The following is a 27,434-nucleotide window of genomic DNA, read 5'->3' as shown; positions in this document are numbered from 1 at the left end:
TAAGGAATGGAGATGGAACTACAATGAGGAAACAGTAGTGGAGGTAACGAGTCCAAAATACTAGCAGAGCGACAGAGAAGAGACGAAGTAGAGGGCAGACAAGGATCAGAAAACAAGCAAATTACGAATATACTGGACAAATAAAAATATACGTATAGACTTGATTAGGTTTGGGAATTCAAATGTTAAACATAATAATAGAAATAGGATGGGTGGTGGAAATATTGGTAGTATAGGTAGTATAAATAGTAGTAGTAGGTAGTAGTAGTAGGTAGTAGTAGTAGGTAGTAGTAGTAACAATAATGAAAAATCAAATACTAATTTTGTAAATGACGAATCAGAACAAATAGGAATAGCAACATGGAACGTGACCTCTCTAAATAGAAAGGAAATAGAAATAACTGAAGAAATGGAAAAAATGAGTATCCAAATAATGGGAATAAGCGAAACAAAAAAGGTAGGAGGTGGGCACATAAATCTAAATGAGGAATTTAGTCTTTATTATTTAGGAGTATACCGCAGGGACGAAGAGCAAAGGAAGGAGTTGGTATAATAGTAAATAACAGACTAGAACCAAGAATAACATACTATAAAACATCATCATCTAGAATTATAACAATCCAAATTGACCTAAAAGACAAAATAGGATTCATACAATTATATGGACCAACTGAAGGCAGAGATGAAGAAACGATGACAGAATTCTACAATGAACTACAAAGAGCACTAGACAAATTGAGAGAATCGAGAGAGAAAATCATAATTTTAGGAGATTGGAATTTAAGAGTGGGCAAGGATGTCAACAAAGGATTAGGGTGCAGTGGAAAATACGGAGAGGAATGTTTGAACAGGAATGGTGTCAAAATGCTAGACTTCTGTCACGCAAATGACCTACTAATAGGAAACACATTTACAAACCAAAACATGGAAGACAAATATACGTTCGTGGCGGAAGAGAGAAGAGCGAAAAGTTTGATAGATTACATAGTTTATAGGAGAAACCTAGAAGATAAAATACATAACGTCTTAACTGAAAAGGAACCGGAACTAGCTACAGAGAACAGGATGGTTACTGCAAAACTCGAGGATGAAAAAATAAAGAAGGTGAAAAGAAAAGATTACCAAAGAGTAAAAGTAAATAAGCTCAAATTAGAAAAGGTGCGAGAATATTACAAAGAAAAAACAAATAGAAGATTAAGACGACTAGAAAACCAAAAAGAGGCATGGACACTGGAGGAAAGATGGAATGCCTTCAAAGTAGTCATAAAGTCTACAGCAACAGAAATATGTGGAATCAGAAAACATAACAAACACCATAAAAGAACGAGGTGGTGGAACAATGAAGTTAAAACAGCAAAGAAGAAAAAGAAAATAGCATGGAAAAAATAAATTGAAACCGAGCTGGAAGAAGATAAAGAAGAATACAAAAGGCTGAGACGATTAGCGAAAAACACCATAAGACAAGCAAAAAAAGACGTGGGAAGAGTTTAGAGAAGAATTACAGGAAAACTATGTAACAAACAATAGAAGCTTCTGGACAACAATCAGACATGAAAAAAGGAAAACATACAGAAATAACAGCCGTAAGGGATACAACAAACCAAATCCAAACAAATCCAGAACAGATAGCTAAAGTATGGAAAGAATACTATGAAAACAAATTTAGAAATGAAACAATAGATGATCGAAATGAAACATATCAAGATAACGAGAACAAAGAATTAGAGCAAATAAGTAGAGAAGAAGTAATACAGGAATTATCAAACGTAAAAATAGGTAAAGCTGTAGGGGATGATGACATAGACCCGGAAATGGTCAAGTACATGGGAGAAGAAGGGATAAACTGGTTGTTGAAAATGACTGGCAAAGTAACCTTATAGTGCCAATATACAAAAAGGGAGAACACGTCAACTGCTAAAATTATAGAGCAATATGTTTATCATCGGTGTGTTTTAAAATATACACGAAAATAGTAGAGAAGACGCTAAGACAAGAGGTAGAAAAAGAACTGGAAGAATAACAAGCAGCGTTTAGACCAGATAGACAGACAAACGATAACATTTACATCATTAGAAATATAATAGAAAGAAGTATTGACTCGGGGGAAAAGCTCATTCTAGCATTCATAGATCTAAGTGCAGCATTCGACTCTATAGAAAGTATAAATTATATGGAAATGCTTGCAGAACATGAAAGTACCAATTACACTGATAAAAATAATTGAAAGTATATATATATATATATATATATATATATATATATATATATATATATATATATTGATGAGATCTTGATTATTGATATGAGATAATATTCTTATATGTCATTTAATTTAATCAATGCATTAATCATAATCTAATTAATTTACCAGATCACATATCAATATGTTTTCAATCTCAGGGCGAATTATAAAATTAATTACTTACTCTCGTGGCTTCTAAGTATTTCTCAATGGTTCCTAATCGGGATAGGAAAGAAAAGAGTAAAATAATACACACATATGGGTTACAATTATAATCAAAATATTGTTTATTTTATTTAAATGGCAATCACTGCTTAATATTTGCTAGATCTTATTTTTCTTAAACATAACATTTACAAATGGGAATCTTATTTCCTTTTGGTTTCCAATTGAAAGTTTTTTATTAACATTTAACTATTATGATTTATTAGCAACAATTCTATTTAAGTTTGATGAAGCTTTTCTGATATTATTTATTATGTTCTTCAATTTATAATGTGGTATTTAATACGAAAAACCCATACATTCATGTCCAAACAAATGAGACTGACCTTTTTCTGGTGAACTGAGAATGTCTTCACACAAGACCCGTTTCCTGCTATCCTTGGCTGCGATCAAAACCTCGTCCTGGCTTTCAGTAATGTTCTCCTTTGAAAACTAGCTCGTATAGCTCTCGTTCCTGCTTCTGTCGTGATGCTGTATTCTACCTTTTTCGAAACTGCAGTCAGCTACCGGGACACTCTTGGCTCAAGGAGGTTCTTTTACTCTCAACCTGGCCTACCTCTCGTTCCACGATAGATACTCCACACTCACGGAACTACACCGGCTTTCTCACTCTCCGTACACTACCGTCTACTACTGGACTTCTCTTCTCGACAGCTCAAAACATTCTGATCTCTATTTGTCATTCATTCCCCTACTTTCTAAATATCCCTTCCAGATTCACAAATCAACCTTCCACCACCAACTCTCATTCGCAGTATTCCTCAAAACCAATTTTTAATCTTTCTAAATATGCTTAATGGATTTCAAAAAAAAAAAATAGTAAATTCCCATTCTAAAATTACTTTCTACTATTTACAAAATTTAATGACCTATTATCTACTTCAACTGAGTCTTATTTAGCATAGGCTAATGATCGAACCTTCCGCGAACAACGATAATGACCTATTATCGATTTCACTTGAGTTTTATTTAGCATAGGCTAATGATCGAACCTTCCGCGAACAACGATAATGGTACGCGCCATTCACTTTGTTTATTCTAAGCGCATTGTCCCGAGTTTCGTTTAATCACTTCTTAAAATTAAATATAACAATTTGTTGTATACAGGTTGTTCTAAATTTATATGCCCGTGGTTGAGAAAATTGAAAATATTTTATATTAAATTGAATTCTGTTTATAATTATCAAAATTTAATTTTCATATCAAATAGAAATATAACAATATATATATATATATATATATATATATATATATATATATATATATATATATATATATATATATATATATATATATATAGTAGTAAAAGGACGTGTACAGATAGCAGGAGAAAGATCTGAAGAATTAAATTGGGAAAGAGGTATCAAACAAGGAGACAGTCTTAGTCCGCTACTATTCATAATAGTCATGAAACAATTGACTAGAAATACTGGAGAAAGAATGAACCAAATACAGACAACAATAGGATACCAAAGATTGCAGCCAATAAAAATAGAAGCCTTATTGTATGCGGATGACATAATCCTTATAGCAGATTCCGTGACAAAAATGCAAAAACTTATAAACATATGGACAGAAGAAATAGAGAAATTAAAAATGGAAATAAACATCGAGAAAAGTAAAATAATGGTCATCGGTGAAAAGGAAGAAAATGAAGTAAATATAAAATGAAAATATACTCACCTGGAAATAGTTACCGCATATGATTATCTTGGAAGTATAATTACCAATGATGGGAAAATAGACCTCGAAATAACTACCACAGCTATTTCTCAGTCGGAATTATTATTTTTAATTAGTTGGTTTGATTTAGATGAGCATGAGACATGACAGTTCAAATAAAACACTAGATAACTATAGAGAATATAATGTCAACAAAATTTTAAGTCCCTTTTTACATACAAATATTAATTTTGATTTCAATAGTTTATAAGAACAAAAGTAAGTAATTAATTAAAAAAAATAAACCAGAACCAGCTGTTTCCTTCACATAAATATAAAAATCATTGTATTTTAGTCCCCTTTTTAGACCCCTTAACCCAATCTAAATTGTACCTTGTTCTTTCTTGTTTTCTCCCATAAAATAAAATAAAATCTATTACCGTCCTTATTTCCTTAAATAAAAAAAATCATTTGCCTGGATAAACACACTGCAATCTTCCTTAAATTTTGTCAAAATGTCACGTCAAATATCGAACTTCTAAATAAATCTGCCAAATTTATTATTTCCAATATACTGAATAAATGTAAATCTGGTAAATAAATGTACTTCTATTACTTCTTTAAACAGGATCGATAAATACATACAATTTTGTACTACCGGAACACCCTTTAACATACAAAAGGGTCTATTACACGACTCTCAGCCTGGCCATCAATAAACATCGAATTAATCTCTAGAGGATTTTCCAAGACAAATCTTTACGTGCCCCAAATTTCCAGCACACCAACGGATACCTCAATAAGAGAATTCCCAGTACATCCCACCAAAGGATTGAAAAAGTACCATTTCAATTAAAAAAACTGGGAATCCAAATCGCCGACCAGGCTTCAAGTGCTTTCTCAAAAATGTTTATTGAAAAAAAAAAGAATGAACGTTGTTGATTTTCTAACAAGGCGTTCAAAACAAAAAAAAAACTCTACAACAAAAATCTTCTCTCACTGACTCACACAAAAAGCATATACATCCAAACATACAAATTATACATCCTCCAAGGACAAAATAATCGGTTATAAACAACCAAAACTCAACAAACGTTACTACTAAATTTTCAACCGTAATAACTCCACCTTTCCTTCCGGAAAGAAAATTAAGTTTCTTTGAATTGAATCCCAAAGAAACTTGTTAAAAATACATACTATGTTACACTATCTACATCAGAATCCGATTCAACGTGGCTATCAGAGTTCTGTGGGTGAGGTTTCAAGTCTTTCACATGCCAGTGACCAATAGACTTACCATTATCATTTATTAATTCATATGTACAATAACCAACCTTACGCTTTACTCTAAAAGGTCCAACAAATCTATCAGCAAACTTAGATGTAAAATAATTAGCTTTATCAGAAAGAACATAGTTCTTTTTCCAAACTAAATCATTTTCCTTAAAATGAACATCCCTTCTTCTTAAATTATATCTTTCTCTGGTGTTATCTGAAGCTTTATCAATCCGCTTCTTAACCCAGTCTCTCAACCTATTCATATTTTTAGAACGATCATACACACGTTGTTTATTTTCTTCATTCCCTATTTTTAGATGATATTCACTTCCATGAGTCATCATCTCACAACCAAAATTAATGAAGTATGGTGTTTGACCTGTCACCTCATGTTTTTCAGTTCTAATAGCACAACCTAGTTCAGGTAAATTAACATCCCACAACCTATGATTATCTTTAACATAAGCCATCAACATGGTTTTCATGATACGATTAATTCGTTCAGTAGGGTTTGGATGAGGGGTAAAATTTGGAGTAAAAAGAAATCTGATTCCAAACTCTTGACAAAAAGATCTTAAAATATTACCTTTGAACTGACTTCCATTATCACATTTTAAGACTCTGGGAACACCAAACAAAAGAAATACATTTTCTTTTAAAATTTTACTTATAGAAGTGGCAGTTGCCTTTCTCAGAGGGAATAAAAGAGGAAATTTACTGAACTTATCAGTAACTACCAAAATCCAAGTATTACCAGCTGAACTTCTGGGCAATGGTCCAAATAAGTCCATACTGATGATCTCCCAAGGTTTTGTGGGTTCGACAGCCTGTCCCATATGTCCTGCAGGACTTTTCTGTTCAGGCTTCGTCCTTAAACAAACCTCACATTTCCTTATATATTTCGTAATGTCCATTTTCATAAAAGGCCAATAGAAAAGGCGAGATACACGATGAAATGTTTTGTAGATACCTAAATGACCTGAAACACAAGAATCATGACACCTCTGAAGTATCTTATCTCGAAAATCTTTTGGAACTACAAGTTTCCAATATTCACAATCATCTCTTAAACTCGGAAAATCTTGATCAATATATTTATACAACTTATTATTTGCTAGTCTCCATCTGACAAATTTTAAAGGATTTTTATTTACATTATTACACATTTTCTTATACCATTTATCACTGGTAGAAGAAAAATCATATTCGTCACATTCGGGGTTTATTGCTTGAACATTACTTATTTCTACAGAATTTATCATATGTACACTATCAACAGGTAGTTCTAAAGCTCGCGAAAGGGTGTCAGGAACTATGTGATCCTTACCTTTGCGATGCAGTACTTCATAGTCAAACTGTTGCAGACGTAAGGCCCATCTACCAAGTCGTCCTTGAGGGTCCTTCAAATTGTCCAACCATAACAACGAGTAGCAATCAGTGATTACGTAGAACTTATAACCATCTAGATAAGCTCGTAAAGTTTCACACGCCCACAAAACACAGAGGCATTCACGCTCAACACTGCTATAGTTTCTCTCGGCTCTATTTAGAGTTCTAGACAAATAACAAATTACATGTTCAGTTTCATCATACTTTTGAGTAAGGACAGCTCCAAGACCATACGCTGACGCATCAGTTTGTACGTAAAAAGGTTTGTCAAAATTAGGACTAGACAAAATAGGTGCTGAGACAAGAGCGTCTTTAATACTCTGAAAAGCTTCCTCACAAGCTTTGTCCCAAACGAACTTCTTGTTCTTTTTTCTACATGGCCTCTACTTTTGCCGGATCTACAGACAGACCACTAGAGTTAACAACATAACCCAAGTATTTAAGTTCTGACACACAGAAAGAACATTTTTCTTTATTAAGGGTCAAATTGGCTTTTTTCAATCTGGCAAAGATTTCTGTCAAGACTTCGACATGTTTATCGTAAGTTGACGTAGCCAGACATATATCATCTAAGTACACAAAAACATACTCAGAGAGTTCAGGACCTAATAGATTATCTACTAATCTTTGAAACGTAGCTGGAGCGTTGTGCAATCCGAAAGGCATACGACAATACTGGAAAAGTCCACGCCCTGGCACAGTAAACGCCGTGTACTGCTTGCTCTCTTCAGTAAGACCCACCTGCCAATAGGCACTCTTAATGTCCATTGTTGACAAATATCTAGCTCCACCTAACTTACTTAAAATGCTATTTATATAGGGTAAAGGATAAGCATCACGCTCAGTAACACGATTTACTTTCCTAAAATCAACGCAAAAACGCCATTCCCCATTCTTTTTAGGTACCAGCAACACTGGTGAAGACCATCCGCTGTGTGACTGTTCGACAACACCAAGCTTCAGCATTTTCTCCAGCTCCTTGTTGATCATACCCTGCTTAATTGGTGATACCGGATAAAACCTCTGCTTGATTGGTTCTTGTTGACTAACTACAATTTTGTGTTGAACTACATTAGTACAAGTTAATTTGTCTGGGTCGATACTAGAAAAATAAGAATCAACGAGTTCGTTAAGCTGTTTACGTTGCTCTGGTAGAAGTTCAGATTCCGATTGTATCGAATTAACCACTGGAACACTCATAACTTCCGAAGAGAAAAACCACTCTCCTTTTCGTAAATCTGGTACAATACCCATTCGCACCCAGAAATCTACACCTAGTACTAAAGAGTGTCTACACTGTGGCCAAACGAAAACATCAATTACCTTAACAACATCACGAAGTTTTATAGGCACCGAAGCTACACCTAATAAAGGACTCTGACTACCATCCGCAACTCTGCAAGACCCATCTGGAACAGTTTTTAAATGTACACCTAAACTACGTAAAATCTCCCATGTAGGCATATTTACAAAAACTTTATTGGCTCCACAATCCAATAAACCGAATACTGTCTTACCTAAGATATCAACTTCTACATAAGGACATTCACTGTCATTACTCTGTGCTAAAATATAATCTAAAACTAACTTAAATGAATAAAAATTATCACTACCTTCTTCCTTATCGACCGTTAACTGTCCGTTCCGATTCGAGATAGCCCGGTCGTCCACTATCTCCGGTTGCCGTTTCCCGAATTATTTCCAGAATTGTTTCCAGTTCTAGAATTATTATTGTTACGATTCTGTGAATTACATTGAGGACAAGTATTTTTAGTAAAACCTTCCTTGTTACAACCAAAGCATCTAAACACACGTTTTGGCCTCTTACAGTCCTTAACCACGTGACCATACTCATTACAGCGCCAGCATTTAGGTACAAACGCCTCTACTTCTTGTACAACGTGATGACGAGAAGAATTAGCTCTACTACTAGAAGAAGGCTTAAACGACTCAATATTAATTCGAGTTTGCTCAATTTTTCGACACAAGTCAATTAAATCAAAAGGACTCTTTACTTCGACTAAAGTTAATCTTTCCTGATAAAAAGGTAAAATGTTTTTAAGTAACACCTGCATTTTTAAACTGTCCGGAACTGGTGTTGGCATTTGTTCGAACTTACTGGTCATCTTGGCAACAAACATACCAATAGATTCGTTAGATTCCTGAGTAGTATGAAGAATATCCTGCCAGATCTCATCTGCAGAAAGGGTAAATTCTTCCTTCATTAGGCTAACTAAACTATCCCAGTTGCTAGCATAGTTCCTATACAATTTATAAAAACCTAAAGCGTTACCAGTAAATAAATCTCTAGCACAAGAAAATAACTGAACTTTATTTACATTACGTGACCTACAATACTCCTCAACTTCTTCAAGAAATACAGAAAAATTTTGCGGTTTACCAGAATACTTAATTCCCCACTTATATACAGGTTCTGAAGGAAAATTATTAGATGACAAGGAAACAATGGGATTAACTGTTGAATTCGAAGTTTAATTTGTTTGGTTACTCACATTCGGTGCAGAAATATTTCTAGTAGGGGTAGAATTACCATTAGGATCATTTAAATTAAGACCTGATAAATCAATATGATGATAAAAATTAGGATCAGTAGGCATCTCTACAGAAACAACATTACTAGTTTTCAAAACATTAGACTTAGTAGTATATTCACCTATCAAATCCATCAATTTCTTTAACAATGCAGAACGCTTTGACATTTCATCAGTGTCTGTACTGTGAATACGGTTCAATCTACCTGAAAGATGTGCAAACTTAGTCTCAATCCTTCTTATTTGGTTTGCAGTACCTGTAAAAGCATTAATAATATTCAGAATCTCTTTTAATTTATTTTCACAACTTGTCAACTCAGCAGGAATATCAGGAGGTAAATCAAAGTTAGGGATTTTGCCAAATTTTTCTAAAACAAGGCAACTACGCAAAGTACTCTTTAACTCTTCTACCTTACAATTAGTCAAAATAATACCTCTCATTTGCAACTCAACTTCAAGTTCGTCTTTGACCAAACGGTCAACATCAAGTTTAAACGACATTTTCTTTTAGAGAAATTAAAATACACAAAAAAAATAAGACAAGAAAACCTCTACCTCACTTTAAATAAAAGTACATTTAACTTTTGATTATTAATTTTCAACTTCTGTAACTCTACGTAACCTATGTCTTACTTGAACTATCTAAAAAAAAATAAAAATCTCGGGTGGTTGAAAAGCCCCTTAAGTTGGCCGCCAAAAATGTACCACAGCTATTTCTCAGTCGGAATTATTATTTTTAATTAGTTGGTTTGATTTAGATGAGCATGAGACATGACAGTTCAAATAAAACACTAGATAACTATAGAGAATATAATGTCAACAAAATTTTAAGTCCCTTTTTACATACAAATATTAATTTTGATTTCAATAGTTTATAAGAACAAAAGTAAGTAATTAATTAAAAAAAATAAACCAGAACCAGCTGTTTCCTTCACATAAATATAAAAATCATTGTATTTTAGTCCCCTTTTTAGACCCCTTAACCCAATCTAAATTGTACCTTGTTCTTTCTTGTTTTCTCCCATAAAATAAAATAAAATCTATTACCGTCCTTATTTCCTTAAATAAAAAAAATCATTTGCCTGGATAAACACACTGCAATCTTCCTTAAATTTTGTCAAAATGTCACGTCAAATATCGAACTTCTAAATAAATCTGCCAAATTTATTATTTCCAATATACTGAATAAATGTAAATCTGGTAAATAAATGTACTTCTACTACTTCTTTAAACAGGATCGATAAATACATACAATTTTGTACTACCGGAACACCCTTTAACATACAAAAGGGTCTATTACACGACTCTCAGCCTGGCCATCAATAAACATCGAATTAATCTCTAGAGGATTTTCCAAGACAAATCTTTACGTGCCCCAAATTTCCAGCACACCAACGGATACCTCAATAAGAGAATTCCCAGTACATCCCACCAAAGGATTGAAAAAGTACCATTTCAATTAAAAAAACTGGGAATCCAAATCGCCGACCAGGCTTCAAGTGCTTTCTCAAAAATGTTTATTGAAAAAAAAAAGAATGAACGTTGTTGATTTTCTAACAAGGCGTTCAAAACAAAAAAAAAAACTCTACAACAAAAATCTTCTCTCACTGACTCACACAAAAAGCATATACATCCAAACATACAAATTATACATCCTCCAAGGACAAAATAATCGGTTATAAACAACCAAAACTCAACAAACGTTACTACTAAATTTTCAACCGTAATATAACAAATAGAACTAAAAAATCAAACAAACTGTGCTACGCACTAGCGCCAGTTCTAAGGAAAAAAGAATTGCCCCACGAAACAAAAATTAAAATATATAATACGATTGTGATACCGACGATACCGTATACGAGCGAAAATTGGACTTTACAGAAAAAACATAATAGTAGGATAAATGCAATTGAGATGAGACACAAAAATGGATACAGCAAATAGTAGAAGCAGGAAAAATTAAACAGAAAACGCTAGAAGAAATGAAACTAATAGCACAAGACAGAAAAGAATGGAAGAGATGGGTGAATATGTAAACCAAACCCAAATCCGACACCTGAAAGGGTATAAGGAAGGGGAGAAAGAAAGAAAGATTTTAAGTTTCTTGTATAGATTTTTTAATTATTATTACGAGCACGAAATAAGGGTCCCACGCATACGAAAATATGTAGGTATATAGGCACAGATGTGTGTGTAGCTAATTGGGGATTATTATAGTGGGGTAAATTATTTATATGGGAAATAAGCCACAATTAAAATGAAAAAAATAAATATTGGCAATATCATTTTAAAGTCTTCTACTTTAAAATGTATAATATATGTCTGAATTGCCAATATAAATGAGTGAGATTAAATAAATTATTAGAAGAATTTTTTTGCTTAGCAACAACACTTTTGTTTATTTTAGTAATATTTTGTATTTTGACAACGGCACCCGATTTGGGCGTCGAAACGTTAATAAAATTATTTTTTTCATTTTAATTGTGGCTTATTTCCCATATAAATAATTAATCATAAAAATGCCACAAGGAAATAGCTTCAGAACAACATTATAGTGGGGCTAGAAAACTACAGTGGATAATGACTCGTAGGTAAGACATAAGAAAAACAGTCGCCGCCATGACCAATTTTTATTACTAATAGGAAACGAACTTAATGCAGTTAGGGTTTTAATAGTTTAGTTATCAGGGGAAACTAATTTAAGCGTGAAGAATAGGCGGATTAGAAGTAACAGTTTTTAGTTGGTGTGTTTCAATATTTTCAGTCGGTTTTACCATCAGAACCTCGACGGACGTGTTATTTGGAATAATTGAAAAAGACGCAACTTAAAGAGATGCTTTAAGACGGGTATTTTGACAAGCCGATTTTAATATCGATAGTAATTAGACGCGATTATTTCCAAATACATTTTCTTTTGTTAGAACGAGGAAATTGTGGCCGCTTTAATTTCACATGATCACTTTTACATTTCGTCAACTTATCAGTACCTAAGATTAAGATCAGAATAGCCGTGATGATTGCCAACCTCCGTAGCGGTGATGGCACGTAAAGAAGATCAGTACCTATAATTTAGTTGTCTATTTTATTAATTAAAACTGTTAAGCATCATACGGACTTTTATTACGAGTGTCTTTAACGAATCCTACATTAATGTAGTCAGAAAAAATCCTTTGAACGAGGTTATTGAGGTATTCAAAAATCCATTAATCATTTATCCCAAATTGATCCAGATATCATAGCTAAAACGTTTCCTCCTTCTCAGCCTCGCGAAATGGATAGGCGGCTTAAGAATGTGTGGAGAAACCAATCACAGATCAGATGATCAAGAATCCTCGAAACCAACAAAAACTGACTTATACCTACTCTTACTACTACCTACCTATAAAAAAATGATATGAAAATTATATCTAATATACAGGGTGTAACGAAAATACAGGTAATAAATTTAATCACATAGTCTGGGACCAAAAATAGTTCGATTGAACCTAACTTACCTTAGTACAAATGCGCACAAAAAAAGTTACAGCCCTTTGAAGTTACAAAATGAAAATCGATTTTTTCCAATATCGAAAACTATTAGAGATTTTTTATGGAAAATAGACATGTGGCACTATTATGGCAGCATCTTAAGAAAAAATTATAGTGAAATTTACACACCCCATAAAAAATGTATGGGGGTTTTGTTCCTTTAAACCCCCCTAAACTTTTGTCTACGTTCCAATTTAATTTTTATTGTCGTACCATTAGTTAAACACAATGTTTTTAAAACTTTTTTGCCTCTTAGTACTTTTTCGAAAAGTCAGTTTTTATCAAGATATTTTGAATATTTTTCAAATGCACCACATATTTGTATATGGTTAAGTACGATTATGGAGACTTGGTAATGGTAGGGGAGCCCAAGCGGGGATTTTTGCTGTTACTCGAGCGCGTCATATTATCATATGGGGAGAAATCTGGTACCCTGCAGATATACTTCTACCATATATTGGCTCTTAACACAGGGGAGTTCGTTAAGGGGGCTCGAAAAAAAAAATCTATCCTTAAAAAAACTCGAAATTGTCAGATTAAGATAAGGTAAGTTAAGCACATGCAAAAGAGTGTATATTTAAAAAATCTGACGATTTGAGCCGGGCATAAGGAAATGGGTGGGTCCCAAAGTTTCACAAGAAAAAAGCGAATATTTCGCGAAATGAATGACAGATCGAAAAACTAAAAAATATGTGCTTAATATTTTTTAAAAATCTATCGAATGATACCAAACACGACTTCCCACGGAGAGGGGTGGGGGTAAATTTAATATTTTAAATACGAATCCCGCGATATTTCGCGAAATGAAGATCAAATCGAAAAACTGTAAAATACACTTATTCAATATTTTTGAAAAATCTATCGAATGGTATCAAACACGACCCCCTACGGAGGTGGGGTGGGGGCTACTTTAAAATCTTAAATAGGAACCCTCATTTTTTATTGCAGATTTGGATTTCTTACGTAAAAATAAGTAACTTTTATTCGAAACATTTTTTTGAATTATGGATAGATGGCGTTATAATCGGAAAAAACGATTGTTGGAAATGGAAAATTAAATTAAAAAATGGCGAGCGCCCGCTAAAATGGAAAACTTTACTTAACTTTTTTTAATTTTAATACCTACTCTTCACATCCCAATAGGTCCCCAAAGCGCTCGAGTGACTGCACATTTAGCATACTTTGCTCCCCTACCATAATAATATGAAAATTTATTTATGATTTACATTTTTAGGTATATTTTGAACCGTATTAAAAAAGAAGCCACACCTCGATAAAAGGTGCCTTCTCGAAAAAATACAAAGAAACAAAAAAGTTTTAAAAACACCGTGTTTAACTAATGGTATCGCAGTAATAGTTTAATTGGAACGTACACAACCATTTGGGGGGTTTAAAGGAACAAAACCCCCATAAAATCTAAACATATTAAAAAGGAAGCCGCAACTCGATAAAAACTGCCTTATTGAAAAAATACTAAGAGCCAAAAAAGTTTTAAAAATATTGGATTTAACTAATGGTACTACAAAAATAATTTAATTGAAATGTACACAAAAGTTAGGGGGGTTTAAGGAAACAAAACCCCCATAAAATTTTTATGGGGTGCACAAATTTGACTATAATTTTTCTTTAAGATATTCCTGCTATAAGAATGCCACATGTCCATTTTCAATAAAAAATCTCCAATAGTTTTCGATATACTCGAAAAAATCGATTTTCATTTTGTAACTTCAAAGGGCTGTAACTTTTTTTATGAGCATATTTGTACTAAGGTAAGTTAATCGAACTATTTTTGGTCCCAGAATATGTGATTTCATTTATGACCTGTATTTTTGTTACACCCTGTATATTGGAATCAAACTGCCAAGGTAAGAGTTGACAACCAGGATACCCAAGATATCAAAATACAGAGAGGAGCCCGTCAAGGTTGTGTGCTGTCCCCACTACTCTTCAATGTCTACAGTGAAACGGTATTTCAAGAAGCGCTCTCAGATTCAATAGAAGGTATATCTATCAATAGAGAAGTTTTGAACAGCTTATGTTTTGCAACCGATACAGTAATAATAACAGATAACAACAATGATTTACAGAACGTAATGCAATAATAATGCGCCTTAATGAACGCTGTCACCAGGGCCGCCGCTACCATGTGTACGAAGTGTGCATCGCACACGGGCGGCCGATTATAGGGGCGGCCAAAAGCAGGCCACTGATGATAATACTTTTTTAAACCGAAAATAAATTCAAAAAATTAAATAATAGTAATGATTCAGATATTTCTAGGAACTCTAATATTCCAAACAATCTAAACAAAAATGCCAGAAAATGTTATTTATTATATGAACTGGCCTTTTGCAGCTTTAGTCATAAAGTAGTTCCGGCAATCAGGGATGTAGTGGAGCCGGAACGTACCGGAACAGTACTGGTTTTTTGGGTTCCTCAAGGAAAATTGACCACTGTAATGACAAGTAATATCACAAAGTCATAGCGTTCCGGTACTGCTTAATTTGCGACTACAACCCTGCCCTGCCGGGAATGTTTTTTAATTCAAAGTGGCTGGCGGATTTCAAATGATTGTTAAGTTGCTCTCATTGAGTAATAAAAAAGTAGTTTTTATTACTCGATGGTTTAAAAAAGTCATTTTTATTACTCGATGGTTGCTCTGTTATAATATTGTTCGTTTATGCTTATGTATGGTTATAGATGGGTTATAGTTCAGTCTAAGTTGAGAAATTGATGATTTTAGACACACTTTTGATAAACGATTTTGTTTGTAATATAAATATTATAGTTGTGTGTCCGTTTCTTTTGCACACTACTGTATTTCAAATAGGCCTGGATCCCGCGTACGAAAAAAAGTTGATTAATAGCAAACTGAAAATTTGTTAATAGCTTAACGGTGTCTAGTCGGGCAAACTTTGATGTACGGGAATACTGAAACAGGGGAAGTTTTAATTGTGGAACAGTTTAAAAATTTAGAACGTCAGATTACGAAAACGTCCCATGTATTTTGTCGGACAGAACATCCAATTGATTTGTTACCCTTTCATTAAACTTTCATGCGAAAATCAGACTGCTATTACTAACCAACATGATTCCTGTCATTTGACATGTTCTTCGTGTTCCACTCATTAAAATGCCCAGTTGGGGATAAACACCAGTCTGATTTTTGCATGAGAGTTTAATGAAATGGTAACAAATCAATTGGAAGTTATATCATATTGGAACGTTTTCGTTGTCTGACGTTCCAAATTTTTAACCTGTTCCACAAGTAAAACTTCCCCTGTTCCAGTGTCCCCATACATCAAAGTTTGTCCGACTAGATACCGTTAAGCTATGGACAAATTTTCAGCTATTAATCAACTTTTTTTGGTACGCGGGATCCAGGCCTATATATTTAAATATAGTAGTAAATAATTAAGCATGCCGAATGTAAGTAGTCTTGTAAAGAAAACATACACATGTAGGTATTAGTGCAAGATTGCATTTCTGTATATTATTATTGACATAATAATAACTTTTTTTTGTACGCGGGATCCAGGTCTAAAAGTAACGTCGAGATCAGAGCAATTATTATTCATAGACGCGTTACGGTCTCCTGCACATTTCTTTAAATACTACTAAAATACCTATGTTGAAAGGTCTAAAGTGTTGGAAGGGGGGCGGCAAATATTAAGTTGCACACGGGCGGCCAACACTTTAGCGGCGGCCCTGGCTGTCATGAGTACGGACTGAAGATGAATTTAAAGAAAACTAAATGCATGATCATGACTAAATCAGCACACGCAAACATCCAATTGACTATTGAAGTTACTGTAATTGAGAGTACTTATGGATAACTACAAATACTTAGGAACATGGATAACATCAAATGTGGACCAAACCAAAGAAATTAAGACACGTATCTACTGAAATAGCACGTGCATCATTCATCAAACTTAATAGTTTCTTTATTGTCGGGATATAAGATTAGAACTACGTCTAAGGATGCTTCGGTGTTACGTGTTCTCTACACTTCTTTATGGCTTGGAAGCGTGGACATTAAAACAAGTTCATTTGAATGTTAAATTTTGGTGTTACAGAAGAATCCTACGAATATCATGGATTCAAAGAATGTCAAACGTGGAAGTAACTAGAAGGATAGGAAATAAACCGGAAATAATATTAACTATTATTAAAAGACAAAAACTTGAGTTCTTGGGACTTGTGATGAGAGGGCAAAAATACTCATTATTACAACTTACTATGCAAGGCAAAATCCGAGGAAAGCTAAATGTGGGAAGACGAAGAACATCCTAGCTTAAGAACTTAAGGAAATGGTTCGAATGCAGTAGTGCAGAGCTATTTAGAGCGGCAGTCAACAGGGTCCACATGGCCATCATGATTTCCAATATTCGATAGAAGATGGAACTTAAAAAGAAGAAGACTACTACCTACCTCTCACCTTAGATATACTAAACTTATTAGCAAACGCATAAATAGAGGAAAGGCACCAAATTTGAGACACTTTTTTTGAAAAACAAATATAAAACAGAATATTTAAAAGTTTTTAAAACATTTATTTCGAAAACTTAAATTTAATGTTTCTACAACACAACAAAAAATAAATAAAGCGAATAAGACATATATTTTTGCAAAAAAATACATTTAATTTTTTTGCGACATTTAATATTAAAAATAAAAGGTCGCCTATTTTGAGATAGCCAGGTATCCAAATTTGAGACAGGTACCCCAATTGGAGATACTATTCAAAAAAGCCCTTTCCTTCGCAGAAAAGGCAAATAAATGTGCTGGACTTTATTTCTCCACAGTCTTCATGTGCTCACCTGCCACATTGGTAACACTTTGCCCATCGTTCTCCATATTTATCGTCGGAAAATTTTCCGGTGCAAAATAGACATTCCGCGTCGTTTTCTTCACTTTCGTCGGACGATGAATCAGCTAATGGAAAGTCTTCGCTGCTATCTGAACTTGAACTCGAAGAAACTTTCCGTTTCCTTCTTAATGTTTTGCCTTTTGATGTAGAAGGTTGACCTACGTCTTCGTGTACTGCTATTTCTTCTTCGGACGTTGCTGTTTTTTCTGATCTAACACTTTTTGTTGAAGTGTTTTTTTCTGGAGCTAATACACAATCCAAGTTTAGCTAGGGTACTAGTTTTTTTGTTTTTTTCTTCTGCAAACTTTGCTCTAATTCTTCTTTGTAGGGTGTTAGAGTAATTACTGAATCCTTTCCTGATCTGGCTTGTGGCTTTTTAGTGGTGTCTCTCTTGTATGCAGGGATCGGACAGATATCTTTCGAAAACACAAGTTGTTGATGAGGTAGTGGTGGACTAGGAGTTCTATGTTCTCGCATTGGATGATTTGGTTGTTCATGGTTTGGTTCTATTATTTGTTCGTCCCTTTCGTTTTGTGTTTCCAAGTGCTCTTGAATTCCAAATTCAAAGTCCCTAAAAATATGGCGACAAATAGGGACCAGTCCCGTTTTTCGGAAACCATTGCAAGATATTTCCATCGTCGCCGCTTTGTTATACGCTTTACAAAATATACTGGCAATGGCATAAGGCGGCACAACACTTAACTGATTTTCTCAAAGCCAGTTTTCTATTTCTTGTGCGTATTAAGTTTTCAGCGGTGCCATAAAAGCAACATCCAACGGTGCATTTTATGTGTAGAATGTGGTGGGAGGCAAATAATCGTCACATGATTCTGTTTGGCCAAATCTATTAGAGCAACGTTTCTCGTATGAGAATAGTGGCCACCAAGGACGAGAAGAACAGGGTTTGCAGCTGAAGGTTTAGTGAATTTTATGAAGTGCTGTAGCCATCTAGTCAAAATATCGGCCTGTACCCAACCTGACACATGGCATTCTGCGACTGCTCCAGCGGGAGCTCCTAGCATCAACTCTATTTTCATATTTTTTCTAGGGAAGATTAAAAATGGTTGTACGAAAACTCCTGCAGCATTCATACATGTAATAACAGTAATCAGCTTGCTCTTTCTGCTGAAGTAAGTGACGAAACCTGCTTCTTCCCTCTCATAGAAATGACTTTGCTATGTTTGTGCTGAACAATTGTAATACCTGTTTCGTCTACATTGAATATACGTTGTGCAGGGTTAGTAAGCATAAGATATTCTGGTTTATACAGGTCAAAGAACTTGGATACATTTTCATGAGTAAACGATTTTACTCGAGCAGATGACATTCCCTGAGGAGTACGCATTGAAAGCGTCGGATGCCTTTTCAGAAAGAGTGTCAACCATTTCTTTCCGGCTGATTTTTTGACTACGCTAAATGGATGTGGTATTAGTTTCGTATTGCAAGTTGAAATGCCAGTCGTTTTATATCACGCGCTGACGCGCTCTTAGCCCGAAATAACGTTGCTTCGTAGTTAGGGCATACTCAACCAACTCATTTTCTAATTCCAAAGGAAGAATAGGTCGGCGGCCAATTGATATCCCGACGAGTTCTTCTGGAATCTTGTCTGATTTCACATATCGTTCTAAGGTACCTTTTGGTACTCCAAAAACTTTTGAGGCCTTCAAATAGCCCATCTCTCTATTTCTTACTGTATTTACAGCCCGTATCATATCATTTGCATTCCATTTTTTATTTTTTTGCGGCATCTACAAACAAAAAAATACATAAAACTAAAAATTTCACACGGGGTCCTAATTTGAGACACTCTCAAATTTGGAACTTACAGGTGTCTCAAATTAGGATTTTTCCGTCAAAAAATAAAACGGATTTTTGTTGGTTATGTATGCCACACAATTACCGTTTAATTTGCATAAAATGTATTAACTAATATTAAACTACCAAAAAAAAAATTACTGGAGTAAATGTAATCATCTTACCTTGATGTATTGTAAGTTTTTATAAATTCTGAAAAACTTTGTGTATGGTGTAAATCAAATTAACGTCGACAAAACAACAACGGTCACTTCTAAGCGCCAACTAAAAGCAGATCTACTACTAACTTCACAGAATGATCAGTTTTCAATATTTTCACTAGATGTCAACCCATCGTACACAAATATACGACGGTGTCTCAAATTAAGCGCCTGTCTCAAATTTGGTGCCTTTCCTCTACGTATAAACAAAAACACAATTGTACAAAATACGTAGTCTACGTTTATCAACGTATTTGTCACCGGTCTAATAGACGGTCAGGTTGGCCGAGCGGTCTAAGGCGCCAGATTTAAGCTCTGGTTCCCGAGAGGGAGCGTGGGTTCGAACCCCACACCTGACAAATAATCTTTTGTTTTTATATTCGTTTATAATTAAATTAAAAATATGAGGCTTTTTATGGCATGTTTTTTACTGAATATTTTATACATCGATATAAAACCACAATGATCTGCAATAAGAAACAATTTACCCTTCTGGCAGTAAAAAATCTTGATTGAATTACTTATATTTTATGGCGTAAAAAATACATAGTTTCCTTGTCAACGTTTTTCAATGAAACACACAATAAAAAGATAAATCCACACTACATAAAAGACATAAAATAATAACTTACATGCATTATATAAGTTCCTAAATACCCGGTTTATTGGGTCGAATTTGTCTGTTTTATGGTTTAAGTTTCATATCAGTTAATAAATTTTTATTTTTTAACAATTTTTTCTATAATTTTGGACCTTTTTGGAAAGGAAACTTCTTGTATTCCCCCTGTAGATCCGCCACTGATTTGTCGCCGGTTCGACAGACGGTCAGGTTGGCCGAGCGGTCTAAGGCGCCAGATTTAAGCTCTGGTTCCCGAGAGGGAGCGTGGGTTCGAACCCCACACCTGACAAATAAATATTTTGTTTTCAGTTTCGTTTAATTCAATTAAAAATGAGAAATATTCATGTTTTTTACTGAATATTTTATACATTGATGTAAAACCACAATAATTAACTACAATCACAACCCTACTGGCAGTTACCCTACTGGCGGTAAAAAATCTTGGTAGACATCTCGGTTTTGGGACATCAATGATATTTTATATTTAGAGCTGAAAGTCTTGAAAGGTGTTATACCCTCAACATGCATACACACATACACATAAGTATTCAGTGACAAACATGCCACAACAAAGAAGACGTAGAACTATGAACTATGGTACTATTGTGTATACATACATACGTATAAAAATACAACATAGTTTCCTATGTCAGCTAATATATTTTTACGTTTTAACAATTTTTTTCTTTAATTTTGAACCTTGTTGGGGAGGAAATTTCCCCTATTCCCCCTCCCCTTAGATCCGCCACTGCTTTGTCAGCAGTCCAACAGACTGTCAGGTTGGCCGAGCGGTCTAAGGCGCCAGATTTAAGCTCTGGTTCCCGAGAGGGAGCGTGGGTTCGAACCCCACACCTGACAAATATATTTTATTTTTATTTTTGTTTAATTCAATTAAAAATGTAGTTTTAAAACTTGTGGCATATTTTTTTATTGAGTACTTTATAAACGAAAACAAGCAAATACAAGAAGAATCAAGTTTTTAGCCCTGTTGTGACAGCTATGAGTCCATAGATAGGCTAAACATTTGTTGTAAAAACATCATGTAGGCTTAAAATCATGCTATAAGCATGAAGTTTGTGGAAGAATTGGCACAAATAATGTGTACAAACAGAATATACAATACATAGCTACATAATGAATAAGATGGACTTTGACAAATTCAGATCATTGACAATTTTCTTCTTTAATTTTGGACCTTGTTGGAAGGGTGGGGGAATTTCTCCTATTTTACCTCGCCGTAGATCTGCCACTGGTTTGTCACCGGTCCAATAGACGGTCAGGTTGGCCGAGCGGTCTAAGGCGCCAGATTTAAGCTCTGGTTCCCGAGAGGGAGCGTGGGTTCGAACCCCACACCTGACAAATAAATATTTTGTTTTTATATGTGAGGCTTTTTGTGGCATGGTTTTTACTGAATATTTTATAAATAATCATATCATATAGGTATACTAGGGTGTATATTTTATGGTGTATAAGAATACAACATATTTTCCTTATCATTCGTCACACAGATGTATCTACAACATTTGCTTGGGGGGAGAGGGGCGAACTTCCAGCATAGGCGTAACCAGGGGTGGTTTTGGGGGTTATAACCCCCCCTTTTGTACGTACTTTGAGCCTGTATGCTTAACACCATTATTATTCCATACCCCCCAGAGACCTTCAAGTAGACGTAACCCCCCCCCCTTAGGATCATCCTGGTTACACCTCCGACATCCAGTGAAATATCAACCAAAAGACATAAAAAGATGTAAACCCAAACTACATAAAAGACGTAAATAATAACTTACATATTATGTTTGTCTGTCTATGGCAGTGTTTCCCAAAGTGTGGGTCGCGACCCCCTGGGGGGTCGCAATGAGGTACTAGGGGGGTCGCCGAAAAATTCCAAAATAAGACAAAAACACTACTTTGTTAAATCATGTATTTTTATTTTAATAAAGCCGTAAATGAAAATTAACAATTAATTATCAAACGAAACATAAAACTAAATATTAAAAGTCCTTAAAAGTAAAAGAAAAAAATAAAGTCAAATATTACAATGTTAATGAGACCCATGCGCCTGTTTTTTTGAAACTAGTCTTTCAAATCTAGGCTGTGTATTTGAGACACACACAATTATATCGTTTTCAAGTACGAGACGATTTCTCACTTTTGTTTTAATGGCAGTCATAGATGAGAAACTTAACTCACATAAATATGATGTTACAAATGGAACCAAACATTTTACAGCTTCATTCGCCAACTGAGGGTATTCCTGCATCTTTTTGGTCCAAAATTCGTCCGGGTTCTGGGAAAAAAATTGGAGCTTCAACATTCCATCACTTGATATTTCAATAAGTTGTTCTTTCATGTTTATTGGTATTTCAGCATGTTGAAAGGAATCGGCTAAAAACGGATTCAGTATCCATCTGCAACTGTCGTAACTGTTTTGAATTTCTTCGGGGAAATAATCACAGAGCTGTTGTTTTAAATTAAGCAAAGTAACTTGCATGCCTGCATAAACTTGTTCAAAATTTGTAGCACTGTAACAGTCATTTTCTATAATTTCCTGAACGCACTGGAATGAATCGAGCTGCTTTTTGCCAAGTGAAGTTGACCATAAATCGATTTTTCTTATAAACCCCTTAATTTTATCTGTGGCTGTAATTATATTAATGTCGCGACCTTGCAAATTACTGTTCAAAATATTTAATTGTTCGAATATATCAGCAAGGAAACCTAGTTTCAAAAGCCAATTAGGATCGGAAAATTGATTTTCATATGGGGACTTCTCATCTTTCAAATACATTAAAATCTCTGCTCTTAAGTCAAATACTCTTTTTAAGACGTTGCCCCTTGAAAGCCACCTTACTTCGGTGTGATAAAGAAGATTTTGAAATATAGCACCCATGTCTTCTCAGATTTTTCGAAAAATACGGGTCTGTAAAGCTTTTCCTTTAATGGAATTTACAACTTTAATGATGGATTTCATAACACAGTCCATTTCAGGAGGTAAAGCTTTTGACGCCAGAGCTTCTCGATGTAAAAAACAATGTCTCCATGTGGCATTAGGCATTATTTCTTGTAATCTGACGACAAGACCAGATTGATGTCCTGTCATAGCTTTAGCGCCATCTGTGCATATAGCAATACATTTTCCCCAGTCAATAACATATTTACTTGTGCGTTTCACAAAACTGTCGAATAAACATTTTCCAGTGGTATTGGTCTCCAATGGGGAACAAAATAAAATATCTTCTTGAATGCCATTATTTTTATCATATCTTACAAACGTAATAAATTGGGCACAGTTAGATATATCCGTGGATTCGTCCATTTGAAGAGAGAAGTACGTGCATTTATTAAGATTTTCCACAACTTGCGCTTGAATATCTTCTGCCATATCATTAATTCTTCTTTGGATAGTATTATTTGACAGAGGTATTGTTTTTAACTTTGCAGACTCTTTTTCACCAATCATTATATGTACCATTTCAACAGCTGCTGGCAAAATCAGATTTTCAGCAATTGTGTGTGGATTACTAGTTTTGGAAACGCGATAAGCAACTTTATAACTTGCTAATTATGCTTTTTCGTTAGTAGTGGTTGCCAATTGAAAAGTATCTTGCTGTTTGTGAAGGACGTTCAGCTTTCTTTCAAAGAATTCTACGGGTTTGTCTTTTTTATCTGGATGTTTGCTATTTAAATGTCGAAGTAACTTTGATGGCTTCATGCTTTCGTTTGACAATACTTCTCCACAAATAACACATTGTGGTTTATTGGAAATAATGGTAAAACCATATCGATGGCTTAACTTGCAAATCGGCTAACTCCATTTTATCGGTAAGTAGTTTTAATGAAATAATATAACTTTTTGTGAGAAATATCATAGTTATAACATAATATGTTGAGGATGGAGTTGTCCATTATTAACGTAACTATTTACTATGTGAATTGAGGAGTTACCCAATATACCAATTCTGTGATTTTAAGAAGTTTTTTTGTGTTCCTGTAAAATTTTAAAAAACGGAGTTAGCCGCTGTGCAAGTTAAGCCATCGATATTTAAGATATTCATCACTGTAAAGTCTGTTTTTCTTTTTATTACTGCCACTTTCAGACGTAGATGGTTCTGCACTTCTTTTTAAAAACTTATCCATAATTTGTAATTTATCGTAGACGTAAATACGTAAACGGGAATACGTAAGTCGCAAAATATTTACTCATTACTTAATACCGCTGCATTCGCCACAACGTGCTGTTTCGAACTGAGGTCTCATTGCACATCGCCGCTTATATAAAGCCAAAACGAGGCTACGAGAACGTTCCAGAGTGCCATCTAGTAGCGAAGTAAGGAGTAGAGCCTTCGCGAATATCATGGAAGAGTATTGCGATGTAGACACAAAGATGTCGCGGTGTACAATGTGCAGTCGACTTTTTATTATTTATTTTTATTGTAAATGCTAGTCTGGCAGAAGTACTACTAGTGTACTAGTGGGACAGATCGCAATTATTAAAATAATTGTTGAATTTTTTAAATGTATTTAGTTTGAATTTAAACAGTAAAGTAAAATAAAATTTGAGAAACCATCAGTTGTAAATTAGGCACGCTATTTTTGTCGCTATTTTGGTTTGGGTGATGAGTAGGGGGTCGTGAACAATTTTTTTAACAAAAAGGGGTCGCGCTTTAGATAAATTTGGGAAACACTGGTCTATGGTTTAAGTTTCATGTCGGCATACTTACATTTTTATTTTTTTTAAATTTTCTTCTTGATGGGGGGAATTTCCCCTATTTTCCTCCCCGTTGAATCGCCACTGATTTGTCACCGGTCCAACATACAGTCAGGTAGACCGAGCGGTATATAAGTTATAAGGCGCCAGATTTAAGCTCTGGTTCCTGAGAGGGAGCGTGGGTTCGAAACCCACATCTGACAAATAATAGCTATTTGTATAACAAAGGAGGAAAGTGCTACTTTTCCTCCCGAGAATGAAGTTTACTGCCCGACGCGTAGCGGAGGGCAGTAATCATTCAAGGGAGGAAAAGGCACTTTACTCCCATGTTATACATATGGTTTTTCCACCTTCCTCAAGTAACAAGTCATTTTTTCATTTTTACTTAATTTATTTATGTAACTAACTAACAAAATTTATTAGAACTAAAACTAACAAGTAGGTACAATATAACTGTCAACTGTCAAATATAAGTCAAATTATTAATGTTAACATTGTTAAATTAAAATAACAATTTACTGTTTTTTACCATTCTGCAAAATACAGGGTGTTTTATAAATAAACGTTAAAATGTATAGATACTTACGTAATAGAAATTAGATATTGTACATGGCGTTAATAAGTTATATTTCATAAATGAAATACCATGACATCACTTTTACTTTTCCTCCCTAGGGAGGAAAAGTACAACTTTGCTCCCTACAACCAGGTCCGGAAAAGTATACTTTCGGTAGAGGTAGGTGGAAAAAATATTTTGTTTTTATTTTCGTGTAATTCAATTAAAAATGTGAGATTTTCTTAAGGCATGTTGTTGACTGAATATTTTATAAATCATATAGGTATACTATGGTATATGGTATATATTTTATGATGTATGTATAAAAATACAACATAGTTTAATTATCATCGTTTTTCACATTTTTATTAATGTATTTATCACACAGATGGATCTACAACATTTGTTTGGGGAAAGGGGAGAACTCCCAATGAAATATCAACGAAAAGACATAAAAAGATGTAAATACAAACTACATAAACAATAGCTTACTATATTTGTCTGTCTATGGTTATGGTTTAAGTTTCATGTCGGCACATATTTTTATTTTTTAACAATTTTCTTCTTTGATTTTGGACCTTCTTGGGGGAAATTTTACCTATTCGGTCTATTCCCTTTCTCTGCAGATCCGCCACTGCTTTTTCACCAGTCCAACAGACGGTCAGGTTGGCCGAGCGGTCTAAGGCGCCAGATTTAAGCTCTGGTTCCCGAGAGGGAGCGTGGGTTCGAACCCCACACCCGACAGATACGTATTTTGTTTTTATTTTTGTTTAATTCAATTAAAAATGTAGTTTTATAACCATTTACTTACAACTGTCAAAGTTGATGTTGATATTTTGATCTGCTCCTGTAAAAGATAAAAGTTTTGGTGTTTTTTGGAAGATAAAGTAGTGGTTAATAATTAATTTAGTGTTTATAAACAAAAACATTTCAGTATATAGTGGTTTAAAACTTATTTCCCCCTAAATGGGGGATAAAAGTGAGTCAGGGACGTCTCTTGTGACGCGAGTGACTGCGGATAATGGTGATATTATTAGTAAAATGGAAATGAATATGCAAGATGATGGACAAAATGCGAGACCGAAGATTAAACAATTCAATTTGCTTTCAGATAAGTATAATCTTGATAATATTTGGGTTTACATTGAAAGGATTGGTGATGATCTTAATTTGGGAAAATTACATGCAATGACGATTGGGCATCTTGTTTTTAAAAAATTAAAGTTAACGAATGTTCGAGAAATTAAAAGTATAGGTAGGAACCGTGTAAAAGTTTTGCTTACTTCTCGGTTAGAGGCAAATAACCTCGTCAATAACAGCTCACTTAAAGAACAAAATTTGAAAGCATATATTCCTAGTCATTTACTAGAAATAAAAGGTGTGGTGAAAGACGTTGACACTAGATATGATGTGAAATATCTCATGGATAACATCGAAACTCCTTCTAATGTTTTGAGTATATATAGGACTAAGCATAGGGTACAAAAAGAAGATAAAATTGAATATGTGGACAAAAAAACTATAATTATAACTTTTGAAGGCAATATTTTACCGAATTATGTTGCCTTTAATAGAGTATATTTTTCTGTTGAACAGTTTTTTGGCCGAGTTGTTCAATGTTATAAGTGTTTAAAATTTGGGCATGTTTCAGGGCAATGCCGAAGTACACAGGAACTATGTATACAGTGCGGTGAAATTAAAAATAAAGACCATCATTGCGAAAAAAGTATGTTTTGTATACATTGCAAAAATAACGAACATGTGACAATATCAAAAAAATGTCCATT

General features: G+C 34.3%; 1 protein-coding gene and 5 non-coding genes across 11 annotated transcripts in view; all 6 read left to right on the top strand.

The window, feature by feature from the left end:
• Nucleotides 1–27,434, top strand: part of LOC114335747 (collagen alpha-3(IX) chain-like) — a 408,590-nt gene that overhangs the window by 171,359 nt on the left and 209,797 nt on the right. The window lies entirely within an intron of this gene.
• Trnal-uaa (transfer RNA leucine (anticodon UAA)) lies at nucleotides 20,040–20,123 on the top strand. The gene has a single exon. It is a non-coding gene; the product is annotated as a tRNA-Leu (tRNA).
• Trnal-uaa (transfer RNA leucine (anticodon UAA)) lies at nucleotides 20,589–20,672 on the top strand. The gene has a single exon. It is a non-coding gene; the product is annotated as a tRNA-Leu (tRNA).
• Nucleotides 21,158–21,241, top strand: Trnal-uaa (transfer RNA leucine (anticodon UAA)). Its single transcript has one exon. It is a non-coding gene; the product is annotated as a tRNA-Leu (tRNA).
• On the top strand, nucleotides 21,659–21,742 carry Trnal-uaa (transfer RNA leucine (anticodon UAA)). The gene has a single exon. It is a non-coding gene; the product is annotated as a tRNA-Leu (tRNA).
• On the top strand, nucleotides 26,308–26,391 carry Trnal-uaa (transfer RNA leucine (anticodon UAA)). Its single transcript has one exon. It is a non-coding gene; the product is annotated as a tRNA-Leu (tRNA).

The sequence above is a fragment of the Diabrotica virgifera genome, chromosome 6, assembly GCF_917563875.1.
Source record: "Diabrotica virgifera virgifera chromosome 6, PGI_DIABVI_V3a".
NCBI classification, from domain to species: domain Eukaryota; kingdom Metazoa; phylum Arthropoda; class Insecta; order Coleoptera; family Chrysomelidae; genus Diabrotica; species Diabrotica virgifera.
Note: the sequence above shows the minus strand (reverse complement) of the source record. Positions and strands in the feature narration are given on the sequence as shown.